Source organism: Anguilla rostrata, chromosome 6 (assembly GCF_018555375.3).
Source record: "Anguilla rostrata isolate EN2019 chromosome 6, ASM1855537v3, whole genome shotgun sequence".
Taxonomy (NCBI): domain Eukaryota; kingdom Metazoa; phylum Chordata; class Actinopteri; order Anguilliformes; family Anguillidae; genus Anguilla; species Anguilla rostrata.
In genome coordinates, this window is record NC_057938.1 from 54,544,138 (window position 1) to 54,557,175 (window position 13,038).

Here is a 13,038-nt window from a genome sequence, read left to right on the forward strand (position 1 = left end):
TGCCTCATTGGTTGTTTTTTCCGATTAAGTTTGGGCTCCACAGGAGGAAATCCCGCTGGGTTAATCAAGACGGACGAGGGAATACGCTGACAACAGACCGCTGCTATTTTGGTCTGGAGGGACACAGTCCAACAGAGCCAATCGGAGAGTGCTGCTGGCCAGCATACCCAATCAGAGACCAGCGCTAACCCAATGAGAGACTAGTGCTGGCCAATATACCCAATCAGTGGGGGGCACCAGTGGTTCATTTAAGTCATTGATTGGCTAAGGAATCCGCACACCTGGTTCTCAAAGCCTTAATTGGCAGCTGATTGAAAGGAAGGCACAGAAACCTGCAGACACTATGCCCCCCTCTCCCCTCCACCCCTTTTGGGATTCAGTTTGACACCCCCCTTTTATATGTACACTGTGAAATCAAACCGCAGTAGTGGTTAGAAAACTGGGCTTGTAATGCCAAGGCTGTGGGTTTGATTCCTGTGTGGGGCACAGCTGTTTTACTCTCCAGGAAAATAGCTCACAGGAATTGCTTTTGTAAAATATTATTTAAAAAAGTATAAAATGTAGTATAAAAGAAGAAGAAGAAAATGTAGCCTGAATGAGAGAGTCTGCTGAATGGCCTAAGAAAACAAGGGTAAATGAGATTTTTCCATTGTGTTGTTAGTTAAATGAAACAGAGCTCAGCCTTAATTCTGCTAATTGCCTCCAGGTGCTCATGGCAAGTCGTTAATTGAGAGGCACACCTGTGTTTGATTGGCAGGCCTGTGTTCGTTTGAAACGGCTGCTTTGAGAGGGTAACTCTGGGTTTCGTGCAGCCTGAGGAAGCTCAGTTGTTTAGCAAACGGTCTAATTAATGCGACCGTGTTGTGGAGTTAGACCCTTTTCCTTCTCTTAGCTGGAATTAGCTGGGGATTTGATGCAAGCCAGGCTCCAGCTGAGTTGGTGAGTGTCTTTCTCTTCAGCGTGCTTAACTGGAAACCTGAGTCATTTGCTTTATGTCACGTGTTCGCGGTTTAGTCAAGTCAGTTTGGAATTTCAGAACGACTGGGTGATTGGAAGTAGGTTTGAATTTTGGAATGACTGGGTCATTGGAAATTTGCCCATCACATTTTCCCTTTTTCTCCTGGGGTTTTGACTAGGGTTTTTTTGGCTGCCTGGGGGTTCTTGAACTGTACTGTAGGGCGTACCAGACTTGATATGTAATGACAATATATGGATTTTTGGAAATATTTCAGAAGTTTTTTTATTTTAAATTTTTTTTTTTTTTTCGTTGCATAACGCTTATGATGGGGTCTTCTAAAACAGTTAAAAACAATGGCAGTGTAGTATAATGGGTAAAAGGAGCTGGTCTAGTAACATAAAGGTCACAGGTTCAATTCCCAGGTTTTCATTGTACTGCCATTGTACCCTTGAGCAAGGTACTCAACCTACATTGCTTCAGTACATGTCCAGCTGTGTATAGATGGAGACCGCTTTTTAAACCGTGTTATCACGGTCTGAGTACGGTGAAATGAAAAATGGAAGCATTCGTTCATCGCTAATATAAAAGCCGTGTGTGGCTGCAGATAGAGAGTATCGATAGCTGAGCTGGCCGGTGTCTCTGGCGGGTGACCGGGCGATGACAGCATCATCGCTGAACTCCGACATTAAGCATTCCCTGTTTGGAGAGCAGGGGTGTGAAACTGGGAAGAAGGTTCTGGAAAAACAGGTTGGCGGTATAATATGTTAGACAGGGAACTGGGCTTGTATCCTAAAGGTTGCCGGTTCGATTCCCGGGTAGGACACTGGCGTTGTACCCTTGAGCGAGGTGCTTAGCCTGTATTGCTTCAGTATACACCCAGCTGTATATATTAAATGAATGAAGCTTAAAAGCTGTTTAAATAGCTCTGGATAAGTGCACCTGCCTTGTGCCTGTAATGTAAAGAAAGGTCTGTGTGTGTGTGTGTGTTACAGAAGTGTGTCTGCTCATTGGGAGAAATTTTTTTAGCAGGAGTCAGGATCTGCTCCTCCTGCTCACCAGATGCTAGAAAGATGCTGGTGTAACCGTTTCACGTGACATCACTGCAAGTCAGATGTCGCCGAGTCGTCCCCCAGTCAGTAATTCTTCCGCTTTCTAATTACAGTCATTTGTACAGTGTCTTCCATTCAAAAGCTGAAATACGGTTTTCACAAATATAAGGTAATATATAACAGTGTGTATGTACACAGATACATACGCATGTTTTTCCACAGGTGTTTCGCAAAATTACTCATGTATAATATTATAAATATTACTGCTATTTTCCAGAAATAGCAGGGCAAAATGTTTTTTTTTTTTCATTTAATTTAAATTTGTACAGATGGACATTTACAAAAAGCCATTGAAATTAACTGTACCACACTGGAGGGAACAATGGCTGTGTCCCAAAATGGGATTTTGAACCTGCAGTCCAATTAGTCATGATCCCTACCCTGCTATATCACGGTCCTGCCACTTGTCATCCAGTGAAGAGCTGCTGTTGGGACTTTATTTCTGGGGTCCTAAACCAGAATATTGGCGATATAATGCTTTATGCAAGTTAAGGTACCAGTGCTGTAGAGAAAGTTGGCAAAGCTTGTTGTCAAAAAAAAAGAAGAGAGAATTTATGGGGTAGTGTATGTATGCGTGTGTGTATGAGTTTTACCTCAATTTAAGGACAGCTGTTTTGAATAACTCAATATTTGCTGCTTTTTCACAGAAAGTGTTCTGGCAGTGGTCTCGCATTCACAGGACATAATGAAGCACTGATGATCGGGTCCCCTATTAAACCTTTGGAATTCAAAATATATGAAAATCTTAGGTCCTGTTAAAACACCAGGAAAAAAATAGGACAAACCATCAGCCATGACTTCCCCCTTTTTTTTTTTTTTTTTTTTGCTTACCTTGTGTGACCCATTTCCCCTGGCAACCAACCCATCCTGCTGCCATACGTTAACTGCAGCAGGGGCTGCACATGTTGCTGGGATTCGCGGAAGAACCGCTTAGCTGGGAGTTCAAAAGTTACTGCAAAAAGGCTGTGGCTGCAACTGCTTCCCCCCCTCCCACCCACCCACCCTCCGAGGAGTTATTGCCCAGAGAAATGTGGTCGACAAAAATTATGTGCACGGGTGGTCTCTGTGAATTAGCTGCAGAGGAGGGAAGAGTTCTTCAGTCCTAGCCAGTCCCTTTTTGCTCTCTTTGTCTTCAAGCTTCGTCAGCTTGGATGCAGCAGCAGCCTCTGCTACGTCTTTGACTGGGCCATATCCTGACGGTATGCCAGGAAAAGGCCAGCCATTTTCCTTTTTTTTTTTTTTTTTTTTTTGTAAAGCACTGACAAAATTTAAATTCCAAACACAAGGTTCTGTGCCAGTGAAAAATTGGAAGGAATTGGTGATGTCAGGTAATAAGATTCGCATTCTGTTTTGACCGTAATGTCACCTCCGAAAATTTGTAGGTATGCGAAAAGAAAGAATTGCCGTAATTGTTGTGAAGTTAGCTCTCAGGAACGTGTCATTTTTGAGCACAGTGGATTTTTTTGGGGGGGGGGGCAGGGGGAAACAGAGTCAGTTACAGCAGTTGCAATCAGGGAAAGCTCAGAAAATGTGCTTCAACAGAATGACTGTTTGTTTAAATTCGAATCTTTGTGGGTTCCATGCGAGCAGATTTTTTATTTTTACAAAAACTGATTTTTTACATCCAGAAGATAACCACAGTGGCATTTGTGTCGTCTTGTGAAATTTCATCAAATATTTATGTCAAGATGACTACTCTGGAAACTCTGGTAACCCAGAATCTCACCACGAAACAAAAAATAAAATATGGAAATGGAGTTCACTGGAACCTCAAATTCACTGCGAGAAGAGGAAGGCCCACTAAATGTGGTTTGTTTGAAACAGTCACGGCGAAGCGGGATGGCGGTAACGTTGAGCTGGAGAGGACTTTTCTGCTTTCAGTCTCCTGCCCGATCATCCCTGAACCTCCTCTGGCAAATAGAGTGGATGGTGGAAAGTAGCCGGTGGGAACTGCCGGGTCTACGGGTTGTAAACATGCTAAAGAGGACGCTTTGCTGCGTGTGTATTTGGACCCTGCTGCCACACTTCATCTTGGTCCAAAGAACTGTGTTCTACCGAGCTCTTAAGTCGGCAGTTAGAAGCTCTCCACCACGGTGTGATCCCCACAGCCTTGGACCAGGCCCTTGCCAGGGCCAACTGTTGCTGGTAGCCCCATAAGGGCAACACACAATTGTCGATTTTAAAAGCTACAATCACTCAATGCCAGGTCCTTTCACTTAATGCCAGGTCCCCTGCCAGGTGTGTAGATGAGGCCCTTTGTTCTGGCAGCAAACTCAGACTGTGCCATTGCCAACATTGGTTGGCTGGCTGGCTGGCTGGCTGGCCCTGAAAGGTGACACGTGATTGGCTGCAGTGTTGCCGAGGGGGGGGGGGGGGTCATGTGCCATCGCTCATCAGCACCCCCTGCTGGTCAGTTGAAATAACATCAAAGTCAATGCAGGACAATGGAGAGTACTCAAAACTGGCAAAAAGTTAGTGAGAGAGATTTGGGGGATGGTTGAGAGAGAGAGAGAGAGAGAAAGAGAGAGAGACAGTGTGTAAGGGGGTTGGAGGATGGATGAGAAGAGAGAACTACAGGAAGGATGATACAATGAGAGAGGGAAGAGTGCAGGGCAGGGGGGGGAGAGATCCCCTGAAGCTGTGTGGCTGCTGCCAGGGTATTTTCCATGACCAGCCTCATAGGCAGAAACAGATGGACAGTTAGCAGATCTGCCTGCTGACAAAAGCAAAAAGCATCAGAAATCGCCCTTCAAAGCATTCCTGTCTCCTTCCTCTACACTTCCTCTATAGCTTGCTTTCTCAAAACATCTATTTTTGTCATTTCAATTTTTGTTCAGAAAAACAAGCAAATCGTTGGAGGGTTGTGGTCGTTGTGAACTGCGTACTTTACTATGGGGATGAAGTCTTTGTGGCGGACAACAGTTGATTTTGGAACATACTGACCAATCAGACACCCAAAAGAAACACTCTACTCTGCTGATGTCACAACCACTGCTGGCAATTGAGAGTTCTAGAACACTCACTTTAGAATTTTGAGAAAGCGTTCCAAACAGCCTACACTTCCAAAGGGTTAATATGATGCGAGAGGGAACGGAACGTAGCGGTGAAAAAGGAACGGGAAAAGCACCTCCTCTCACGAAAGGTGGTCTCTGAGCATTTTGATTTATTGGCTTTTCATTGGTCTGTTTAATCGCTCGGGGTGTTGGGGTGAAATACAGTGGGGCTCGCGTTTGCGGTAGATGCCAAGCCGTTCGTAAGCAAAGACTCGCCCTGTGAATCCGCCATCCAATCACAGGCGAGCCTGACCACTGATGGCTCAAAGTGCCATTTGCGGTTACTCTGAGCTGCCATATTAGAGGCTACTAAACTTCCTGTGGGCTTCAGTGGGGGAACACACAACTGCCTCAGTGGTACAGTATTACAGTACATTTGGACATGACAATGAATTAGGGGCCTAGAAGGGGTGTTCAAATATCGCAGGACACCGTCCAAATATTATGGCACAGTTTGGGTAGAGCCGCTTCCCCGTTCAAGGGCCAGATTAAATGTTTGTGGATTTTCTAAATATCCACATGACCAGCAGCCCACAAACAAGGACTGGGGATCTGTTACAGATGATATATTTAGGCCAGGACTCAGGTTGCTATTTGTGCTTGACTTTCATGCACAAATATATGCTAAAGTTTCAATTTTTTTCTTATTCAGGAAGGCAGTTTGCGCAAGATCAGTAGTGAAACTGTGTTTTCATAAAAAGCTGAAAGTTGTCGTCTTACTGAAATTTCATGACAATTTCTACAGAGAGAATGTTGAAAGGTTCAAATGAGCCCGTCTCCTGCAGTGGGTGAGACTTAACCACAGCGGACCCAGAACTTGGCTTGAAACCAGAAGGCTACATGTTCGTATCCCATTCTGCCTTAAGTAAGGAAATTAACCTGAATATCTTTCAGTAAATATTCCATCTGTATATAAACCGATAATGTTTACGATAATATAAGCTGTGTAGGCCACCTTAGCTCAAGGCATCTGGTTAGAAAATTATTTTCAGTCGTAATGTTGGATTTTCGGAAAACTCTGTAAACAAATGGCATGTCCTCCGTAAGAAAACAACTTTTAAAAGTAACGAGTGTAAAAAAAAAAAAAAAAAAAAACAATCCTCGAAGGAGTTAAAACCCAGTTACACACCAGGAAAGATACGGTCACATTCTGCCATAATTATTTACGGTTCAGATGCAGTTTCGCATTCTTAAATGCTGCTTCAATCCTCACATCCTCATAGTCAGCAGCTCTGGCCTCAATAACGATCTGCTGAACAGGCAGAAATCCGCTGGCCTTGTCACAAGTCATCTGTTTTTATCTTGGGGGGGGGGGGGGGGATCAGGAGCCCTTACAGTATAAGACAAAGTTTTCATATCATTTCCATGAGTCCGCTTTATTTGCCACGACATCAAGGCATGTTATTATTATGCCCTTGTTTCTACTAGAGGGAAGCAACTGTGCCTGACCTGGATTCCATTTCCTGTTCCGGTCACATGACTGTCCATTTCCCTAAGTCACATGACCAGGTTTGAGTGTGTGTTGGAACAGTTTTCACAATGAAAGTACCCAGCTTCTGTGACCGTTACCTAGCCATTGTTGTTTAGTGTCATCATAGTGTCTGAACCCTCCTAAGAATAATCTTGACGAAAAAGACTTTTCCCTTTCAAAATATAAAAAACAAGCAAACTAAAAATAAAAAAACAGAAGTTTGAAAGCATGTAAATCACATTCAGCCACTGGGGAGCTCCACCAGTCTGCATAAATTAGACGTGAGAGTTGGACGTGCCATCACGAAGCCATCTTTATAACAAAAAAAAAACACCACACTTCTGTCATAAACAGAACGTGAGAAATGTGCGTATTCACTGCAGTTGAACAGACCAAGATCCATACTGACTATTTCTGTATGAGGTCATACTCTTCTGCAGTTACCTTACGCCACCTTTACTTTGCTTTCTGGGACAAAATTCAGGTTTATCTTCCTGAGAAATTTCTCTGTCAAGGAATGGGACAACCGATCAGAAGCAATTTTACTCAAAAAGGTGTCGGCAAGCGTTTTTGACGGGCTCATCAAATAAAGCGACGGGTGTTCATTCTGAAATTGCAGGACTCTGAAGTGGCAAGAGAAATAAAAAATAAAAAAACGGCTGATTATTCGAACCGTCGGCACCTGCGGCGTGAAATGGGCCACTCCTGCCAATATAAAGCCTGGCACCTGATGATGCAGAAGATGAAGAGCAGCAGCTGAAGCAGCGAAGGCTAACACCCAAAAACTCGGATGACTCCTCGCTGTTTGCGGCCAGAGTCCCCCCCGCCCCCCCGCCCCCCCACCTCGGGCGTTCCAGCTGAGTCTGGTTCGGGACACACAGTGGATTCATTGTTCCGGCTCTAAGAGACTCCGGTACGTTCCTCGCCAAAGCCTTCATTGCCTCGAAAAGATTAAACCGAACGTTCCCCGTCTTATTCTCGCAGCCACCTCACAATTAAAGGAGAAAGGGACTTCTGTCTGAATGCGCACGCGTCGCAGTGATGTCGGTGCATCGCTCTTGAGTTAGAATAGGGAAGGTAAAGGGGGGTGGGTGGGTGTCAAGAAGCCCTTCACTTGTCTTAAACTCAGGGTGCCTTCTCTTCCAGAGCTCTCCTGGAGCGAGGGTTGCACTGGCCTTGTTTACAACGCTCAGCTATCGGGGTTACATCATGTTTGATATAATTGCTAACAGCTTTTTCCCTGATAGTTACTAGCCTTCTTGTCGCATAATATTCTTGGGTGTGGAGAAGGGGGGGGGGGGGGGTTGTATTATCTGACACTTTGTGCTAAACTCAAATGTCATATCCCTTCTGCCAAAGTGCTCTGATATAAACCATAAGCTGTAAGTGTGACATTTTTCCCCCAAACGTCACAAAGGCGTTCTTTGTCCGACCTGGCACCCGTCTTCCACACGCCTAACGGCCTTTAAAAATCTCTCCTTATTATTAAATCTTTCCATACGCAGCTGGGCTCAAGGACCTGCCAGCCAGGAGGACCCTTCATTAGACCTGTTGAGTCAATCCGACCTGCTCTCTGGCCACAAGGCTTCCACAAAGAGTGTCTGCCATGAGCTCACTTTGCTGTGTTTGTTTATATTTAGCCTCATTACTGAACCACTGTAATGTAAGAAAAAAAACGGCAACTTGATATTTACACTTATTAAATATAAATGGGCCTCCCATGATTTTTGAACTTCGGTATTCCTGTGAATTAATGCTGTTAGCGTGTTTTGCTGTTTGGTGCTTTTTGTGATTGCACCCTGAATAGAAGTTACGGGTATGGTTAGGTGCACATAGACGGCTCTGCTATTAAAGCAGTTTGGTTTTTATTGGTGGAAAATTAACGTGCAACCCGCACAGAGACCAGCGGGTAGCCAAAAAACACTCTGGCATATTTGTAACCAATTTGAAAAACATTTCCGTTGGCTGCACGCGCTTGTCCCAGAATAACATCCATTCCGAAGTGGAGGGAGCTCGACAGCAGTTTTACTTTCTGACTTGTTTCCCTTCGTTAAACGAGGATGAAGTGGCTTGTTGCTCCTGCTCCCTACAGAATTAATGTGTGTTCATTTACAAGCAACCTAGCCAATTTCATATTATAATTTCAGGTAACTACATTTAACAAGTTCAGTTACACAAGGTCGTAAGCAATTTGAACAGGATTGTTTCCGTCTCGCGGGCATCATCCCAGTTTGATGGTCTTTAAGTTAACATTTGCTGTTGTTTGTTTGTTTGTTTGTTTTTTTTTTGTTGCTTTGTTTGGTTGCTACCAGAGAAGCTTAATCTTTGTTATGATTTATTGAGACAGAGGCACAAATTTCAGAGAGAAATGGCTTCAGCAGAAGCAATTTTACTGCCTCAGAATAAAGCATCGTACAAACAAGAGTTTATGCATGGATAAACATTATACAAAAAATATTAATGTTCTATAATTCATTCTAAACCATTTTCAAAACGGGTTTGAAACAGTTTATTGAATGGAAAGCCTAAAGATTATGCTCTCATTTAGAATATGGCATGCATATAAATGCATTATAAACTAGTAGATGCATCATTAGTGTTCATTCCAATGTTATTAAATATAAGAGAGAGGGTTCTCTAAGAGGAAGCCAGAGCTTTCTGATTTATAAAGTGGCGTACATTGCATCTGCATCTGTTTTTGTTTTTGCATAAAAGCCCAGCTCAGGAATGTCCTTACAGTGCATTTACTAACATTTATTAATGTTGAGAAAACAATTGATTTATAATGCTGCTGATCTTGGCACCATTGGTTGCCGGTTCATGTTTTCCTGCTTAACACATGCAATGTCCAATGTCATTTTAAATTTACCACCTGTTTAGTCTGTGCCAAGAAGGATCAACCTGGTCAAAACTCGACAGAGCTGTAAATTCGTATCTACATTTGGTGCCGTACCTCTCGCTGAAATCAAAGCCAGTCTCTCGCATGTCAAAAATGAAAAGTGTTTATTCAACTCTCTCCAGAGTTAAATCTAAACTGAGCACAGACTGCTGGCTATTTTTCTGCGCATTAGGTCATTCATGCACAACAATATTTGTTCCTTTTCAGTTTGATTTAAAAACTGAATATGGGTTTCCAGGCACTTCTCAAAAGTTCCACATCATCTTGCTTTGATTAGCAACTCAATGATTAATGCTCTTCATGAGAAGGAATTCATATTTTGGCCGTACATCATGGCTAACCGAGTAGCCCAGCGTTCGTGTTGACATCCGAGTGTAAATTTAAGCTTGTATGGTTAGCTCCGGTTTCCTCAGTTTGTGTCTTCGGAATCGTAAATCTAGTTAATTAGTAGAGCTAATTTAAAAGAAAAATGTAATATATACTCCAGTAAGAAAAACGCATTCAAACTATTAATAGTTGTAGAAGTCTTAGCAGCAGTAGCGGCAGCAGTGGTAGAAGCAGCCAAGATAAATCACTTGGTTAACAAAAAAAATTATTTTCGGGACAAGCCCCAGGCAGTAGTTTTTATTTATTGAGAAATATTTAGTTTAATTTAGTTAATTAGCATATTAGCATAATAGCCAAATATAATGCCGACACAAATTAAAACATGGCAGAATGTTAATTTACACTACATGTGAACAGAACTCCGCATTGTAGCGTAACTAATGGCTTCTTAGTCATTGTATGTCTGATGTCATTGACTTTCTACCCACATGTATCATATAATGGATGCTCCAGAGGCGTGCTCCATTGATTGGTTGAAATGTTGTTTTCTTTCTATAAATTACAAATGCAGATTCATCATGTAGACAGAACACTCGTCACCGGTGGAAAATCTATACATGTTCACACGGTCAAATGGTTGGAAAGGAAAGTGACATCACTACCAGGAGACAAGGCATCACACACTGGAGCTGGGGTCTCAGGCCACGCCCCCTCCGACAGGGGATTGGCTGGCCCTCTGCCATTTGCATGAATGGGAAAAACCTGTTCCCCTGCCCAAGCATCTCTCTGCTGGAGCTCTTAGCTTATGGGAAAGTGTGGAGGTCTGTTGCACTCAATTGCACCCTGAAAAAAAAAAAAAATAATAATCTTGACAGACATCTTTTGATGTCCCTGGTCCCTGTCCGTCAATCATGCATGGACAGCTTCACTGTCGATGCTGCCCATCCAGCTCCACTGGAAAGACATTAAAGAATGAACAGTGTGTTTTAAGCCACACACACACACCAGGATAAAGACCAATATCTCCTACGCACGATGGGTTCTTCCCGTGGGTCTGTGCTCTTGTGTTGGGTCATATATCTACTCTCCAAGCGTGGCTTGGTTTGTCTCTCTTCCATCATTGCACGGTCATGGCAAAGCACTGCAGCAACTGGAAGAAGCAACCAAAGGTTCTTAACTGAACATTCTAATGCTGATGTAGCCATCACTGCTGGTAACTGAAAGCAACGGAGTTCCAGAACACTGACTTGGAATTCTGAAATAATGATGTTCCAAAAAAAGCCTACTCTTCGATGAATCAATGAAGAGGTTAATTAATGTGTCACCAGGTCTACAAGCAATAGCCATTAACAAAAATTAACTTATTTATGTACTTCGCCAGTGGAGGAATTCAATGTGACTATTCTCTGTGTTCCACTTCCAAAACTGAGACTATTTACATCCTGCTAAATTCCACTAACATACCAAAGATGCCATAAAAACGCAACAATGTGGCCTAATGGTTGCATGCTTCGCCCAAGAGTATTTTTCATACGTCTCCTCCTATAAATCTATGCCCGCTCACGCTATAAATACAGCCGAACATTAATTCTGACAGCACCAAGAACTGGCTTTGTATTTTGTGCCAACGTATATCAAGTTTAAACAATCCTGCTACCTTAACCAGAACTTAAGGACAAAAACATCTTACATTGCACACCCTCATTGCCATTCCCTGTGGTGAATGACTTGGCAGAAGAAAGAATGGAAAACAGTAAAAATCCAAAGATTTTTATGATTGCACAAGTAACATGAATTCCAGTGGAATAATGTGTACATAGTCCCCCCCCTGCCAAAACGAAAATCTACTTATCTACTTATAACAAGCGATTTCCATGTGTAATCTCTCTTCTTTTGTCTGTTTATTTGTTTTTTGTTTTGGGGGGAATTACCCATCCTTTGGGGAATAGGGATCTGCAGATTTTTCCATTGCCCCATAGTAAGATTTTAAGCCTGCGTTATGGAATGTCTCGGCAACACCGCGGCATTCCAGCCCCCCCCCCCCCACTCCAAGCGCTTTGTTTTCTCCAAAACCATGAACGCGGCATAGCAGGTTGACGAAGAAGAGGCAACGACGCGGAAAGGTCACGTGATCTGCAGCATCGGTCTTTCGCGTGACAGGAAACAAAACGAGCGGATCTAGTTTTGCGTGCGTCCGCACCTCATGTCAAATTCGTTAAGACAACGCTCCGCTCCGCCCCGCTCTGGTGGGCGATGAGTTCACTCCAATTCCACGTTTAGCTACAATAACAATAACGCTTGTGTATTAAATTATGTATTTGCGCTGTAGAAGCCCTTCCAGATCTCCACCAAACCAAAGTTGGCCCACGAATGTTAGTGTTAATCAGTTTAACCTTCAGGGTCCAAGTTGAACTAAGCGGTTGTTCCCTGCACTTGGACCGGTACTTCTCTCTAGGGGTTTTCGTCATACTTGTTCCTGGTTATGGTTATACACTTTGTTGTACGTCGCTCTGGATAAGAGCGTCTGCCAAATGCATGTAATGCTAATTCATGATAGCAGTTATCGTGTTATTGCCAAGCAATGGGCATACCTACCTATGAAAGGGCAACAAAGAGCCAGGTGAAAAAACAAATCTCAGAAATACCTGGCAGTAGGAGGTGGTGTTAAAGACACAATTGACACTAATGAAGTGGGATGCGGAGGGAATGTTATTCATGGAATTTAAAAAAGAAATTGCTTTTCCCACCCTTTTTGTGACACTCTTCACAAACTGATGCCATCCATTTGTTAAAGCAAAGAATCCACAGTTACCTACTTCTTCTGATAGATGCTCCTCAAGTCAGAGGGAAGGCAAGTCATAATCTACAAATGAGGCATAATTACAAGAGATACAGCAACATCAAGATGAAGATGCAAGTGCAACAAGAAAGCACTAGGTATAGACACAAGTGCAAGTATGAATTTGTGGGCCCCCCCACCTCCAGTCACGGATGATCAGGTTTAAAAAAAAAAAAAAAAAAAAACCCTTTGGTGTGTCCGGCCATGGAAATGCGGGTACCCACAAACCCTCCGTCGCTGCACCTCGTTGCTCCGCCCTCTCCACGGCTCGTTGGCGAGCCCGCCCGCCGGCCCGCCCGCCCGCCCGCACGCACACGCGCGCCAAGGAAAGCGTGTCGGACAGCGTGACTGAGAAAACCGCGGCAGCGATATAACGGCGTGT

The 13,038-nt window shown here is 43.5% G+C and overlaps 1 long non-coding RNA gene across 1 annotated transcript in view; it reads left to right on the top strand.

The window, feature by feature from the left end:
* Positions 1-774: 774 nt before the first annotated feature.
* The window catches only part of LOC135258027 (uncharacterized), a 30,523-nt gene continuing 18,259 nt past the window's right edge, over positions 775-13,038 (top strand). Inside the window, exon 1 of the long non-coding RNA XR_010330853.1 lies at positions 775-939. This is a non-coding gene — a long non-coding RNA (uncharacterized LOC135258027). The remainder of the gene's footprint in view (positions 940-13,038) is intronic.